The sequence below is a fragment of the Brienomyrus brachyistius genome, chromosome 5, assembly GCF_023856365.1.
Source record: "Brienomyrus brachyistius isolate T26 chromosome 5, BBRACH_0.4, whole genome shotgun sequence".
Classification (NCBI taxonomy): domain Eukaryota; kingdom Metazoa; phylum Chordata; class Actinopteri; order Osteoglossiformes; family Mormyridae; genus Brienomyrus; species Brienomyrus brachyistius.
The window spans coordinates 1,865,840-1,877,706 of record NC_064537.1 but is presented as its reverse complement, the minus strand read 5'-3'; the positions used below and the strand labels follow the sequence as shown (position 1 = coordinate 1,877,706).

The window sequence follows — 11,867 nt, the reverse complement described above, 5'->3', positions numbered from 1 at the left end:
ACCAAAGAGCCGCCGCCCATACAGAGGGCACAGAGGGACCAAAGTGCCGCCGCCCATACAGAGGCACAGAGGGACCAAAGTGCCGCCGCCCATACAGAGGCACAGACGGACCAAAGAGCCGCCGCCCGTACACAGAGGCACAGAGGGACCAAAGAGCCGCCGCCCGTACAGAGGCTACGAACGGATCAAGGAGCCGCCGCCCGTACAGAGGCACAGAGCGACCAAAGAGGCCGCCGCCCATACAGAGCCACAGACGGACCAAGGAGCCCGCCGCCCGTACAGAGGCACAGAGCGACCAAAGAGCCCGCCGCCCGTACAGAGGCACAGAGGGACCAAAGTGCCGCCGCCCATACAGAGGCACAGAGCGACCAAAGTGCCGCCGCCCGTACAGAGGCACAGAGGGACCAAAGAGCCGCCGCCCGTACAGAGGCACGGACGGACCAAGGAGCCGCCGCCCGTACAGAGGCACAAAGCGACCAAAGAGCCGCCGCCCATACAGAGGCACAGACGGACCAAAGAGCCGCCGCCCGTACAGAGGCACAGACGGACCAAAGAGCCGCCGCCCGTACAGAGGCACGGACGGACCAAGGAGCCGCCGCCCGTACAGAGGCACAAAGCGACCAAAGAGCCGCCGCCCATACAGAGGCACAGACGGACCAAAGAGCCGCCGCCCGTACAGAGGCACAGACGGACCAAAGAGCCGCCGCCCGTACAGAGGCACGGACGGACCAAGGAGCCGCCACCCGTACAGAGGCACAGAGGGACCAAAGAGCCGCCGCCCGTACAGAGGCAACAGACGGACAAGGAGCCGCCGCCCGTACAGAGGCACAGACGGACCAAGGAGCCGCCGCCCGTACAGAGGCACAAAGCGACCAAAGAGCCGCCGCCCATACAGAGGCACAGAGGGACCAAAGTGCCGCCGCCCATAACAGAGGCACAGAGGGACCAAAGTGCCGCCGCCCATACAGAGGCACAGACGGACCAAAGAGCCGCCGCCCGTACAGAGGCACGGACGGACCAAGGAGCCGCCACCCGTACAGAGGCACAGAGGGGACCAAAGAGCCGCCGCCCCGTACAGAGGCACAGACGGACCAAAGAGCCGCCGCCCGTACAGAGGCACAGAGGGACCAAAGAGCCGCCGCCCGTAACAGAGGCACAGAGCGACCAAAGTGCCCGCCGCCCATACAGAGCCACAGACGGACCAAGGAGCCGCCGCCCGTACAGAGGCACAGAGCGACCAAAGTGCCGCCGCCCATACAGAGCCACAGACGGACCAAGGAGCCGCCGCCCGTACAGAGGCACAGAGCGACCAAAGTGCCGCCGCCCATCACAGAGCCACAGACGGACAAAGAGCCGCCGCCCCGTACAGAGGCACAGACGGACCAAAGAGCCGCCGCCCGTACAGAGGCACAGAGGGACCAAAGAGCCGCCGCCCGTACAGAGGCACAGAGGGACCAAAGTGCCGCCGCCCATACAGAGGCACAGAGCGACCAAAGTGCCGCCGCCCGTACAGAGGCACAGAGCGACCAAAGTGCCGCCGCCCATACAGAGCCACAGACGGACCAAGGAGCCGCCGCCCGTACAGAGGCAACAGAGCGACCAAAGAGCCGCCGCCCGTACAGAGGCACAGAGGGACCAAAGTGCCGCCGCCCATACAGAGGCACAGAGCGACCAAAGTGCCGCCGCCCTGACAGAGGCACAGAGGGACCAAAGAGCCGCCGCCCATACAGAGGCACAGAGCGACCAAAGAGCCGCCGCCCGTACAGAGGCACAGAGGGACCAAAGTGCCGCCGCCCATACAGAGGCACAGAGCGACCAAAGTGCCGCCGCCCGTACAGAGGCACAGAGGGACCAAAGAGCCGCCGCCCATACAGAGGCACAGACGGACCAAAGAGCCGCCGCCCGTACAGAGGCACAGAGCGACCAAAGTGCCGCCGCCCATACAGAGGCACAGAGGGACCAAAGAGCCGCCGCCCATACAGAGGCACAGACGGACCAAAGAGCCGCCGCCCGTACAGAGGCACAGAGGGACCAAAGTGCCGCCGCCCATACAGAAGCACAGACGGACCAAAGTGCCGCCGCCCATACAGAGGAACGGACGGACCAAGGAGCCGCCGCCCGTACAGAGGCACAGACGGACCAAAGTGCCGCCGCCCGTACAGAGGCACAGACGGACCAAAGAGCCGCCACCCATACAGAGGCACAGACGGACGAAAGTGCCGCCGCCCGTACAGAGGCACGAACGGATCAAGGAGCCGCCGCCCGTACAGAGGCACGGACGGACCAAGGAGCCGCCGCCCGTACAGAGGCACAGACAGACCAAAGTGCCGCCGCCCGTACAGAGGCACGGACGGACCAAAGAGCCGCCGCCCGTACAGAGGCACGGACGGACCAAAGAGCCGCCGCCCGTACAGAGGCACAGAGGGACCAAAGAGCCGCCGCCCGTACAGAGGGACCAAAGAGCCGCCGCCCGTACAGAGGCACAGACGGACCAAAGTGCCGCCGCCCATACAGAGGCACAGACGGACCAAAGTGCTGCCCGCCCGTACAGAGGCACGGACGGACCAAAGTGCCGCCGCCCGTACAGAGGCACAGACGGACCAAAGTGCTGCCGCCCGTACAGAGGCACGGACGGACCAAAGTGCCGCCGCCCGTACAGAGGCACAGACGGACCAAAGTGCTGCCGCCCGTACAGAGGCACGGACGGACCAAAGAGCCGCCGCCCGTACAGAGGCACGGACGGACCAAAGAGCCGCCGCCCGTACAGAGGCACAGACAGACCAAAGTTTCCTCTGTGTTCCCTGGACCCCAGGCCTGGAGGGAGCCCCGGCTGCGTGTGACCCCGCACCAACTCGTGTCCCGCCTGCCAGCTCTGTGTATGTGCCTGACTGTTGCTAGGAGACAGCGGTGTGTGGTTGTGTGAGGAATGTGTGACGTGCGCCATGTGCTCGTAGGGGAGTGGCCGCCCGCGGCAGGACCTTCTCCCGCACCCCTCCCCCTACTGGCAAGGTTATGACAGGATGGGAGGGGCTGGGCTGAAGCAGCCGTAAACCACCTAATAGCACAGACTGCTCCACAGCAAGACAGCGGGCCTGGAGGGGAAGGTGAGGGGGGGAGATCTCCACAATTTGGGCTCGTTACGACAAGGGGAGTCGCACCTGGTCGCAGTTCAGGTTAAGGCCTGATGATTACAGTGAGTCACACCCTGACAAGGATGCATACAGAAACCAACCCACAGTACAGCACCCAAAACCCCGACCTGCCGTAGTCGTAGAGACGCTCGGCTGAGACATGCAAACAAGCCCTGCTACCACATCGCCAGCCACACATTAGCCACTTGCCCTTCTATTTGAAGCGGCGTGGCAAGCAGGAGGCCACGCCCATTCCTGTACCGTCAAGCTGAGGCTGGAAGGCGGGGGTGGCGGTAAGGGGGGCAGAGGGAGGGCCCGGCCTCTGACGTTTACAAAAAGGAATCCCCTTTCCCGCTGGTGAGCTCACTTTCAGCTCAAGCACGCTGATGCGCGCACACACGTAACACACATAAACAGTGCTTCTCCATGGTCTCAGGGGAAAGGGGGCACCGAGGGAACAGCCAGCAGACGTTTGAGCTTCGCCGGTAGGATGTAGCCAGATGTGGACTCGCTGAGGTAAGCTGAGCGCCTCGGACTGGGACGATGGCATCCCAGGTCAGGCTTATCATCACTACCTTCTTTTCTTCTCTCTTCCGTTAAAAGTTGCTCAGCTCAGTCTAGGCGCTCGTGGCTGTGTGTGTGCGTGCGTGTCAGGAGCAAGGAAGGAAGGCCAATTAAACACAGCGAGGGTTTTGGGAGTCTGTCTTGCTTCTCAAGCAAATCTCTAAAAAAGCAAAACTGTTAGCGAGTGTTCCGCGAGCCAGCCACAGGTTCCGCAGGAGACGGGCCACAGATTCCACTTAGAACCGCCAGAGCGAGGTGTGGTATAATATAACCGAACACGGACTTGACTGATCCCAGAACAGCTACTGTGAGGCACCTTCCGGGTAAATGGAAGGCTGGGCGGTATCCCACAATCCTCGGACATGGCCTTTTGTGAGCCCGTGGCGTTTTTCGGTCCTTTTCCTCAAAAGGGCCACCATTAGCCGTCCCAGGATCTGCGCCTTTTGCCAAGCAGGACCAGGGTGTGGGTTCCTGCGGATGGGGGGTGGGGGCACAGTGTCGCCTGGTAAAGGGGGGCAGCAACGATGAGGGTGGGGGGGGGGTACATGACCCATCGGAAGCGGCGAGCAGTAAACTACACGTCCCGGCCTTGTCCACATGCAGTGCCAGTGCCTCCCTTTGGCTGGTCCTCGGGAGCAGGGGAGGCACCAGTGTACAGCAGCTGGGCAGGTTACATTTTCGCCCCGTTTACTAAAACACTGGATGTTTTAGCTTTTAAAATGCAGCTTTTAAAATATTTTTTTAATATTTCAGTATTTAATATAAATGGTGCAGTGATTCAGACGCGTTTCCAGGCGTCGGGACTGTCACACACATGTACCGTCATCCTGGTGCATGACCCAGAAGCACCAGACAAAGAAGCGGATTTACGCGGAGAGCTGCACTTATGGCGGGGGATTTCCATCCGCAGTTTTCCAAACACACTCGTTTCCAAACGTACGGCTGTGTACGCAGAGAGGGAAGCTGCAGAGGTGAGGTTACGGACAGCCATATTGCCTTCCCTTTTCCCATCATTTTCGATCAAGTTTCACCATGGCCTCTGCCCTCTGAAACGCGGTGCCACCGCCCTGAAGTCAGCCCCATGCCACAGGTCGCTGGCACACCAGCGTGCGTCTCCACACACGGCCCGTGGTCCCGCTAGTGGACCCGGACTCGGCTGAAGGTGCTGATAGCTGAAATCCTGCCATGGCCCCCAGACGGCCAGGTGAGACGCTCATATACAAATAATATGCCGACACCTACGCTATTTGATCATATATATTACTTATAGACAAAAGTGCTTTAAAAACACATACACGAAAAACAAAAGGAAGGAAGGAAGGAATAAGAGTTATTCTGTGTAATTTACCTGCACTTCATAATGATGCCATATTTCTCAAACATAATAACACAAGGGAACCACAATTCGTCATTATAACAGCATGTCCGCGGCTCCCTAATCATGAGTGCTGCTTTCAGAATAGTTAGCAGGAGTCACGCTTTGCCAAAATCATTTACAGCCCGCTTGCGTGCATCGCGAAAAGTGTCATGCTGGTTTTTGTGAAATAACGAACAGCTAAACTGGAACAGCTACTCTTTACAGGTTTCCGTGTTGCCGGTCATTCGGAACTGGAATCACGCACTGGGCTGACTGCATGGGGAAAACAGTTCCAGCATCTATTACAAATCCACCAATACATAGTATTAATACAGCGGGCGTATGAACCGTGAAAAATAACGATCCCGAAACACCGGAGCTTTAATTACTAAAAAAAAAAAAAAAAACGGAGTAATTCAGTTTATTGGATATTTTCTATTTTATGTAATATATGGTTAAGTTAATCCATTTATTTATTCATTGATATGCACCTTATTTACAGGGTTGGCAGGTTATCTAAAATGTGTTAAAATGCAATGCAAAGTCGTCACGCTGTATAGCGTGCATGTTCAAGCATAAAGTTCAAAGTGGGGCTTTTTCGTGTGGTCTTCCTCGGCGAACATTTGAGTCAATGAAAATCATGCGGTCTCAGGCTGGCGGCGTATGCGCTGTTTACAGTATTGGCGTATAGTGGTTTCCATGGCAACAGAGTCAATATTAGGACGGGGCTACAGGCTGGGCCTCAGGACGCCGTTTCGGTTTGAGCCGATCACCCTTAATGGAGCTCTTTGGTGCGCGGGCCCCGATCTCACACATTATGACGCTGTCATGCTTAACGTGCGGTCAGTGGCAAGGGTCAAAGGTTTAGAGGGTACAGACGTGACATTTGTCTCACATCAACACGTTTAAAGAATGGGAGTTATATTTATGTTATGTTGTATGATTCCGTTAATTTACAAGTATAAAACTGTGTGTTAATCGTAGCGGCGAAGTTAACACGATCGAATTTTAGCCCAATCGACTGCTGAGACGGGCTGCCGGCGGTGCCGCGCGCAGGACCCACCTCACCGGCGCGCGCCTTTGACCCCGTGCGGCGCACGCTCCCGGAATCATCTGAAAGGCGCTCGTCTCGCTACAAGCATAGTCTATAAAATATATTTCAGAATTGTTGTTAAATCACTGCGGTGTATGAAATACTGAAGATACATGGATTAATTGTTAAATACATTAATTATGCAGATCCCTTCCCCGCTAATATTTTTTCGTTCTAGGAACATTTACCGACTGTTACGGTTAAAGCACGGAAACGTTCAGTGCCCCGTTTTCCTGATGTTCCCAGAATGTCATCCCGCTGCTGCTGCTTCTGCTAAGATTAATAATACAAAGTGAAACAGCGGGTATCACCATCGCTTTACACATCAAAGATAATGGGTTGAAGGCTGGATGTCAGGTTCAATGAAATATACCCACATACCATGCACTTTTATAAAATAATATTTTACTATAAAACAATATTTTCCAACATCATGTTATAAAGATGTTCAAATAATAATTTTATCGTGAATGTAGAACATGGAAATGACGCTGCATTAACGTTACGATGAGGACTTTGAGAATAACTTCGCGTGACGATGGCTGGGGTTCTAGGAACGATCCCAGTTAGCTGGCATGTTGCAGTAATGGTTTGCAGAAGCATACTACACTACGTGAAACTGGCTCGGTATTATCCTCCAGGAGACCAGTAAAGCTGTGCAATGAGGAATCCTTGTTCCGTTTAATATTATTACTAAGAACTGCTTCTATTGTATTTGAGAATTAATATAGGCCTACGAAGCAGAGGCAGACGATACTGGTCGTAGTGGAAGAGGCCTTTATATACGAATGGCAGGCTGGTCTTGCATGCACGTTTACATTCGGTACCAGGTCTGAATACACGCGTACAGTCTCTCCGCTTTCGCTATTTTTTCTTTTTTTTTTTTGCTATTTGATGGCTCTTATGCATGATGTCTGCCGGCTGAGCGGTGTTAAATAATGAGACAAGGACTCCGCCTTTCCCGGGGCGCACGGCAGCAGAAGGCACCGGGTCGATGGAGGGTTCGGGTGGCCGGTAAATTGACAGTCACGGAGGCGCCAGCAGCAGCCTGTAAGTCGCCTTTTAACGTCAGTCCGCCGCGGTGAGCGCGAGCTGTACTTTCGTCCGCATATTTACGTGACTCAAGCCGCAAAACACCACCTTCGTCACTATCATCATCAACATTATTACTATTATGACATTTATTTTAATTTTGCATTCCGTCTTTAGACCGATGCTTTGGTAATTTTGTAATATATGGTAATATTTTTTTAATTGCTGTACTGCCGTATATCCTGCAGCTCTGTGTCGTGATTCCCGTGACCTTACACTACCAGTCATTAGTTTTTGCACATACTGAAATTTTCTATATTATAATGTTACTCACTTAACATTTACTAAAAACAAACTCAGTATTCTTCGCTAACAATTAAATGTACAGTATGCTCACCATTTCAGTACCTTAATTAGCAAGAAAATGTCGTGTCTGATTAATGAAGGTAACCTCCTCTAGCAGTTAACAGCAGAGAAAATTCGTGACATTCTTTCTAAAGGGACATTAAATGCTGCTCCGTGTCATGGGATGAAACAGTTAACTAGTGCAATTAAAGTAGGACAGCTTGGAATGTGACATCACCACACAGCCAGTTAACAGGACGTCAGACATGCACTGTTACGTTCTCTTTCCAAGTTATACAGGAAACTTGTTTTATTTGAGTTATATTTTCATTTATAGATGTTCACTCAACTTTCCAATGCTTAACAAGAATTTAAAAATCTGCAGTTTCTGAAATAAATGGAAAAATAAAACCCTGTGGTGACTGGTGGCATATATCACCTCCTTGGCTTCCTCTTCATCACCTGGGTGCGAAGGCCTCTCCTTAGCAGGAGTAACAGGCTTAACCCAGGACAGATTTCAATGGGAGGTGCAGGAGAAGTGTGCTAACTTGCGGACGAATCCCCGAAACAAAACCCCACCCTCAGATGCCAGCCAGTGTCAGCGGCCTTCTGCCACCTCCCGCCATTCCGCAGGCAAGCGTAGGGGAAGACTGGAGGACAGAGGAAGGTAAGCCAGGAGAGAGCAGCCCAGAAGGTTCCCTCTGTAGATTCCAGTCTCCAGACAGCCTCGAAGATGATGCTCAGCACGTCGTAGGTCGTTTGTGAGACACGGAAGTGAGAGCGAAGGCCGGGCTGTAGGCGGGAGGTTAGGTTAGGAGGGAGGCGTGCCATTGTGTTTGTTTCACTGTGACTCAGCTCCGCAAAGCTCTAGGGGGGCCATCAAAGTCGTGTGTGATTGTGTCTGAGACCAAAGTTGGAGCCGAGGTGGGGGGAGGGGGGTTCGAGGAAAAAGACAGGAACCCACAGACCCAATGTGTCTTCAAAAAGGACGTCTGTGCTGGTTTCTGAGTCCGACTTAAAGGAAGTCATGCTGAACTGGAAGCTGCTGATTGGACTAAATCATAAGAACCTTTTCAGGCTTCTGGCAGGTTCCAAGGCCCCCAGCACACTCAGCAAATTGTACACCATGCACGTGAGCGTGGTCCAACCCCGGCTTCACCGAGCAGGCAGGGAAGAACAGGCATGGTGTGGTTGACCCGACCGAGGTCACTGCGGCACAGGGGAAAGAGGAACAAAGGAATACAGAAAGGGATGAGTTGAGAAAGAAGAGGCAGAGCAAGAAACTATTATGAGTGGTTTGAGCAGATCTCCTGGACACCAACTGTCCAGCTTTGTCAGGGTGTTGAGTGAGCTATGCTTTCCTGTAGGAAAATACAACACACTAAACAGACTTGTTCTGCTTCATTAACCTAATGGGTTTATCAAATGCAGAACTGCAGCAGTACATGGGCTGCTTGTGTGCCCCACCTTGCTGAAAATCTAGCGCTGCTGGGAACAATCAGCGTCAGTTCCAGGTGAAAACAAGTAGAACCATCTCACATCAGAAGTAGAGATCAAAAACACCGACTGTGATCCGCCGAGGTTCAAGCCCCAGCTCGAGAAGCGGAGCGGCAACTCGCAACCGTCAAAATGTTCACTTTTCTTCCAATCGAGAGCAGTACTGTATTTGTTTGTCTTCTAAGTGACCAATGAGGAAGAGGCTCCAAGTCAGGGTGGAGGATCCCTTGGCCACAAGCCCAGGGTTGGCTTGCATGTTCAGGTCTGTCTCCCGTGGTTACAGGTACCCGTAGGATGAATGAGTGTGAATGAGTAATGATAGTAAACATCGTAACTGGACTCCACCCTCCGCTGATGGTCGACACGGGCTGCTGCTGCCGGCCATTGGGATTCCTGGCAGTGCGATTTTTGGCATGATAGAAAGAATCACATTGCCAGGGATTTCCAATGGCCGACGTGCACTCAAGCATTGACCGCGTGTTCTGCCTCCCCGGTCCCGTAGATGCAGGACTTAACTCACATGTGAACAGTGTACGCTGTCTCCATGTTCACAGTGGTTAAGTTCTACCACTCGAGGCCATGTCCCACACGACTGGTTCAATACCATGAGGCACTGGGCCATCAGCAGGGCTCACTGTTCGTAGGACCTGATGACCTTGACGCTAACCCCCTTAGGTCACCGTCTGTTTGCCTTTCACCAGACCTCCCACCTCCCACAGTAAACACGTCTTTGCCCCCCAGGCCATGCTCAGATCCTCCACCCCCTTCAGCGTTCCGTCAGCTCCTCAGGGCTTCCTCCTCTTTACAGTGGAACCGTCTGCGTATAAATGTGTCTCTGATGTTCTCCTAGCCTCACTTCCTATGATCCATATCCAAACGGTCTTCTACAGGGGTTGCGTGACATCGAAATGGACTTCTTTTGGCCTTCCAGTGCTCTCCATTGCTGTCTTCTCCTGGGGCTCCTCTCCAGCTCTCCAGGGCAGGGCTCCTGTGCCTGCTGTGCTGATAATCAGTGTCTCCCTTTAGCTGGCTCAGTTCAGCAGGAACAGGGGCTTGGTCTACCCACGGCGCGTAAAGGCGGAGCAGGCACCGGCCAGGGAAGAGAGGACCGCACCCAGCGAATCCTTGGCTTGGAGTCCAGGGCAGAAAACGGCACCTTCCCTGGCTCTTCAAGGTTGGGTCTTTTAAAGTCAAATGCGAATCTGCAACACCCATTCCTGGAGGCTCGGCCATCCGAGGGGGGCCATGACCACCTCGCTTCACGTCCATCACAAGCCACTCCCCATGTGAATCATCCATCCCTCTGATAAAAAACAATTTCAATAAAAGTGTTTCTTCTCAACCCCCGACTTCTGAATGTCATTTAACCACCAAAAAATGTCACGTAGACACAGGAACCAGGCCACTGGTTCCACGCTTTGATATTTAAAGCACATGTTCATTCATACTTATCACTGTGGTCATAATCGAGAATGAGTGGCTTGGTCCAATATGACACACATCAGCAGCATTCAGAAAAAAGGGAACTTTGGTGTTCTGAGGTGGGAACAAGCCAAAGGTCCAAGGTCAATACTGACTAACACAACTCTGACTAAAACTGACTAAAACCACTAACCCTAACTCCACTAAACCAAAACTCGTTGTGTAAGTGAAGGTCTACCTGTTGAAAGAAAGTAACACCAGTTTAGAATCTTTCTGACAACATTTAAATGAATGACAATCGACCTGTTTGGGCCGTCTGATATCCTCGAACATTTCCAGGGTGGTTTTTAGCCTGTGTGCGCAGCAGACCTGCTGCGGTGCTTCCAGTGTGGCGGGCAGAGAAGCCCACGTGCACCAGGAGCCCGGCAGCCCATAGGGCATGTTTGCCAAGGCTTATCACTCCAACCGCTCTTCATAATCACGCAGTAAGCACAATAAATGCAACATTCACGTTTTTCAGGATCAGAATATCACTGAACGCCGCTTTGTGTCCACACCTATACCGGCTGTACCTTCTTGCCGTTTCCATGAACACTGACCTGATTCAACTCAGGAGACCAGTTAGGGCTGAATAGCAGAACTAAATCAACACACACGTGCACAGACGTACACGCATACTCCTTTTCCCAGAGAGAACATAAACCCTCTGCTCTAAGCACTTCCTGCATATTAACGGGGGTTCAGGATCTGCGCTGGGGGCAGGCTGGGGTGTAGACTCTGAGTGATTTTCAGACACCTCATTTTCACTTGTGACCGAGAGACTTTGGGAATAAACTTTTCCTTGTTGCCATAGTCAGCCAGATAAGCAGCATTTCATATTTATCAGTGGAAACTGGTTGAAAGTATCAGCCACAAGACTGACTGATGTCTATAACCGCTGGGATTTGCTGGACTGACCCAAAGCGTGTCCTCATTCCCTGACGCAAACTGGTGTCCCCGTGAAAGGCGGGTTTGGTGCCTTTGCGTCATGGTAGCTGAATCATCAAAGCAGGACCAGAGCGAGTCATCACATGTCGATTTGCGGCCGCGAGGGGAAGAAAAATCCACCCAATCAGTGACTAATGCCATTTTACAAGCTGTACTGGAGACGCTGGGAGGGCAGTGATGGGAAGAGAATATCCTCTCCTCTTGCCGAACTGGGCCTATAGTCCTGGATCCTTCTGGTTCTGGCGTTGCCCTTAACAACAGCTAAGTGGCTGACAGTCTAGGTGTTTTCCACACCGCTGTTGCTGCTGCCATGGCGACAGCCACGTCACCGCAAGCACCCAGAAGTCAGGGTGCTTCTCGTCACTGCGAACACGGCCGCTCGTACACCTGCCACCTCTGAGCAGCCACGTGACGGTTGCCATGGCAGCATAACAGGTAA

At 53.3% G+C, this 11,867-nt stretch overlaps 1 long non-coding RNA gene across 1 annotated transcript; it reads left to right on the top strand.

Moving 5' to 3' along the window:
* Positions 1-3,405: 3,405 nt before the first annotated feature.
* On the top strand, positions 3,406-10,361 carry LOC125742115 (uncharacterized). The gene is made up of 2 exons (XR_007398021.1): positions 3,406-3,647; positions 10,046-10,361. It is a non-coding gene; the product is annotated as an uncharacterized LOC125742115 (long non-coding RNA).
* Positions 10,362-11,867: the final 1,506 nt, after the last annotated feature.